Source organism: Chelonoidis abingdonii, chromosome 11 (genome assembly GCF_003597395.2).
Source record: "Chelonoidis abingdonii isolate Lonesome George chromosome 11, CheloAbing_2.0, whole genome shotgun sequence".
Taxonomy (NCBI): domain Eukaryota; kingdom Metazoa; phylum Chordata; order Testudines; family Testudinidae; genus Chelonoidis; species Chelonoidis abingdonii.
In genome coordinates this window covers 26,146,859-26,151,254 of record NC_133779.1, presented here as the reverse complement: position 1 = coordinate 26,151,254, position 4,396 = coordinate 26,146,859, and the positions used below count along the sequence as shown (strand labels likewise).

At 56.0% G+C, this 4,396-nt stretch overlaps 1 protein-coding gene and 2 long non-coding RNA genes across 3 annotated transcripts in view; 2 read left to right on the top strand and 1 right to left on the bottom strand.

Annotated features, from left to right (window-relative positions):
* Positions 1-4,396, top strand: part of LOC116823303 (uncharacterized) — a 703,657-nt gene that overhangs the window by 309,924 nt on the left and 389,337 nt on the right. The window lies entirely within an intron of this gene.
* Positions 1-4,396, top strand: part of LOC142047439 (uncharacterized) — a 115,934-nt gene that overhangs the window by 36,469 nt on the left and 75,069 nt on the right. The gene's annotated exons all lie outside the window — the stretch shown is intronic.
* The window catches only part of LOC142047449 (uncharacterized), a 123,772-nt gene continuing 122,581 nt past the window's right edge, over positions 3,206-4,396 (bottom strand). The window contains exon 3 of the long non-coding RNA XR_012656717.1: positions 3,206-3,451. This is a non-coding gene — a long non-coding RNA (uncharacterized LOC142047449). The remainder of the gene's footprint in view (positions 3,452-4,396) is intronic.

The following is a 4,396-nucleotide window of genomic DNA, read 5'->3' as shown; positions in this document are numbered from 1 at the left end:
TCCCAGCGCCTTCCTGTGTCCAGTTAGGGCAAAGGTGCTGACCCCTCCCCATGCTGTCAGGGTTTACAGCTGAGCACGTGTCTGGTCTTAAAGTCACCCCTGCTCTCCCATCCCACCAGACGTTCAGCCTCCCCTCACAGTACGCACGGCAATTTCCCGCATTGGAGCAACAGATGACGGGCCATGTAGCCGTCTTGCCGAGCATTCCGCTGGGAACCCGTGAACGATGTGCACGCTAGGGGTTATGCACAGAGCCATTTCCCATGGGCTACGTGCCCATGTGGCCGCGGGTATGCACGAATCACCATGTAGGGCATTGTGAAATCCTTGGGGGGCTTAGGGTCATGGGGGCGTGCTGTAGTGGAGGCTTTGGTGAGATTTCGGGGCTTCATGGGGGACACAATATTACATTCGGGTGGAGAGGTACCTGACGGCTTAGGGGTGGTGTGTGGCGAATCGTCCAGCGCTGTAGTGGTCCTGGGGTTTGGGGTTGGTGAGGGAAACCGGTATGTTGGAGGGGTCCATGAGAAGGCTTATTAGCGGTTGTGGTTGCCAGACTACCTATGTCCGTTTTGGAGGGGGCCCTGGTGGAGCTTAGGGGTTTGTGCGGTACACCCTGCACAGTGGTGGAGCCTATGGGTCTTAGGGGGCTTGTGGGGCAGTTCTATGTCAGGCTGGAAAGTCCTGGAGGTTTAGGGGGTGTTCCTGGGGTCACAATATTACTCAGGCTGGAGGGTTTCTGGGGGTATTAGGGATTGTAGTGGGGGGACGACTATTTTGGGCTGTAGGGTCCGGGGTTGCATTGGGGCCTTTTGGGTACGGATCCTATGTCCCTGCTGAGGTGTCTCTGGGGGATCGTGGTTCGTGAGGTCACAGATACTATGTCCAGGCTATCAGGGATTGGGGGGTTAGAGGCTGTTGGGGACGTACCTCAGTCCAAGCAAGAGGGGTCACTGGGGCCTTAGGGGATTCGCATTGGTCACGTCTGTGTCTAGGTGGAGGGGTTCTGGGGGGCTTTCGGGGGTTGTGTGGGAGCTCAGTACTACGTCGGGTGAGGATCCATGTGGCTAGGGGGTTTGTGGGGGGGGCACAGTACCTGTGTCTAGGTTGGAGGGTTTTGGGGGGTTCTTAGGAGGTGTGGGGACAGATTCCTTGTCCTTGTGGAGGGTCCCGTCGTGGCTTAGGCTGAGGGGTCAGAGATACGTATGTTTATGGCTGGAGGCAGTCCGGGGGGTTAGGTGTGTTGGAGGGGGACACAGTGTACCTACTTCGTTGTAGGGGGCCCTGGTAGCTTAGGCTCTGTGGGCGGGACAGATCAACTAATGTGTAGGGGTTCCGCGGGTCTTTGTGGGCTCTTGGGGGGTCAAGATTAGCTACGAATAGACTGGGGGTTCTGTGACGGTTAGCGGTTTTGTGGGAGTCGATGCTACATTGGGTTGTGGGCTTCCCTGGGGGTTAGGGTTGTGGGAGCAGTCCTTATCGGCTAGATCGGGTCCGTGGGATTAGGGGTTGTGGGGCAGAAAAAAGTACTATGTAAGCGCGCAGTATGAACTTACCCTGGACATCTGGTGGTGAATTATGCGATGGAAAGTTTAGGGAGCTACTGATCGTGTTTGCATAGGCACACCACCACCTGACACGGCCACGGCGCCTGGTTTATGGTTGCTTCGGGCAGCTGTGGTATCCAGTTATCTTGTTGTTGGGTGTGAATTGGGAGTTGTTGTCACCTATTGTGTTGGATGAGAACTTGAAACTGCTTGAGCAGGGCGTTTCTCCCATCATGAGTGGCACTCGTGCAGGAGTGGCTTCTTGGGTGAGTCAGAACACCAAATTGAACCTTCTTCTCTTTTAACAGTTGAATTGCGAGTTGATTTTTATTCTGTTAGAATTGAGTTCAGGTTCTTGCTCTGAAATCCTAAGGACTTGCTGATAGTGGGGGAGTACTGAAGCTATATTGTGGAGCAGCACAGCTATAAGAGGGCGTTGTGGGATTGGTTGAAGTGCCATGGAGTGAGTGAGCTTGAGCAGTTTTTGGGGACACTGCGAGCGATCACAAGTCGGCTGGCGGGAGAGCGTGGCTTGCTGGACTGAGACTGGCGTTTGGGGAAGGCAGAGCCAGATCCCAGGAGAGGGCGTCGCGTGGTAATAAGGCTGCCTTTTGTCCGGTAGGCAGGGGGAACTTGAAGATAGACTCGTTGATCGGGGTGCGGGATGTGATGATCGGTTGATGGACTTGAACATTTGATGTATTGGCTTTGGGTCTTGGGTGATCTTTTTGGGGATTGGCGGACTCAAGGCCAGGTGGACACAGCTTAGTTGGGGTGTCTTTCCAATTTTAATGCTTGTTGTTTATTCATGTTTTAACATTTTCTGCTAACCACTCTGTTTGCTTTCGATGAGGGGCGTATTGCTCTTTGAGGCCCTGGGGGGTATGTAATCTTCCCGTTCACTGAGGTGGGGCTCGAGCGTGGTTTGCATTGCGTTGTGGGAAGGGACCCTATGATTGAACCCGTCTTGCTGCTTCAATTTCAGCTGGCGAGGGTCCACTATGTCAGGCTGTAGGCCCTGAGGGGCTCAGGGGTTCGTGTAGGCCAGATATTTAGGTCAGGCGTGTAGGGGGTCCCTTTGGGGGTCAGGGTAGGTGAGGGCACGATGACAGGTCCAGGCTGCAGGTCTGGGAGAGGGTTGGTGTGTAGAATGTGGGGGTATCCGGCCTGCACCTCTTCTGGCACTGTATTCAGCCAGCAGTACGTAAGGTTTTTTTGGCAACGGAATGAAGGATACAGCAGAGCTTTGGCCACCAGGACCCATGAGTCCTTCCTGGGGCGTTCAGAGCTTAGTTCCAGTTTGGATTCCTGAATTTCACCAGCTGCCACCATGAGCTACTCCTCCGCGCCTTCCTGTGTCCAGTTCGGCAAAGGTGTGACCCTCCCTGCCTAGTCGGTACAGGCTGAGAGTGTCGGTTCTAAAGTCACCCCTGCTTTCCCCTCCCCACAGCGTCTACCCATCACGGTACCGCACAGCGTTTCCGCATGGCAACAGTGAACCGTATTGTGGCACAGGGTGCACGGATAACTGCGTTGAGGCTGCGAGATCCTGGTGGGCTTGGGGTCATGGAGTCCGGGCCAGTGCTACTTCAGGGGATTCGGGGCGGTTAGGGGTCGTAGGGTCACGATACTCTCCAGGCATGGTCGGACCCGGAGGAGTTAGGGGGGTTGTGGGGGCATAGGTACTTGCGTCCAGGCTGTAGAGGTCCTGGTGGGGATTAGGGGCTTCGTGGAGGACACCAATACCTAAGTCCGGGCTGGAGGGGTCCCTAGATGGCTCAGGGGGTTGTGGTGAGCACAGTGGTCCCTGGGAGTTTAGGGATTTGGTGAGGGGCATAGATACCTATGTATGTCCTGGAGGGGTCTCTGCGGGGGCTTAGTGGTATTGTAGGGGACACAGATACCTACATCCAGGCTATAGGGATTCTGGGGGGGCTTAGGGCATCCGGGGGCACAGATAACTACGTCCAGGCTGGAGGGGTCCTGGGGGGCTTAGGGGGTTCGTGGGGGGGCACAGATATGTACTTCCAGGCTGGAGAGGTTCCAGGGAGGATTAGGGGGTTTTGCGGACAGCAGAGATACCTATCTCCAGGGTCTAGGGTTCCCTGGGGGGCTTAGGTTTTTTTTGGGATGCACAGATATCTATGTCCAGGTTGGAGTGGTTCCTGGGGGGGTTACGGGGTTCCTGGGGGGCACAGATACATAGGTCCATGCTGTAGGGATACTCAGGTGGATTAGGGGTTTTCTGGGGGGCACAGATACATATATCTAGGCTGAAGGGGTCCCTGGGAGGCTTTGGGGGTTTGTGGGGGGGGGGCAGAGATACCTACGTTCAGGCAATAGGGCTTCCAGGGGGAATTAGTGTGTTGGGGGGGCACAGATACCTAGGTCCAGGCTGGAGGGTCCCGGCGGGGGAGGGGCTTAGACAGTTTGTGAGGGGCACAGATACCTGCATCCAGGCTGGAGGGGTTCCTTGGCAGTTAGGGGTTGTGGGGGGCACAGATACCTCCGTCCAGGCTGGACGGTCCCTGGGGGGCTTAGCGGGTTCGTGGGGTGCACAGATACTTATGTCCAGGCTGGAGGGGTCCTGGGGTTTTGTGGGGGGCACAGATACGAACGTCCAGGCTGTAGGAGTCCCAGGGGGGCTGTGGGGCTACAGATACCTAGGTCCAGGCTGTCGGTGTCCCGGGGAGATTAGGCGGTTCACTGAGAGCTCAGATACACCCAGGCTGGATGTGTCCCGAGGAGCTTAGGGAATTAGCATGTGGATTTTCTGATGTCTAATGAGGCTTGAGCGCTGATTGAAGCTTTTCCTCCACTCAGAGCTTTTCCCGCACTCAGAGCTTTTC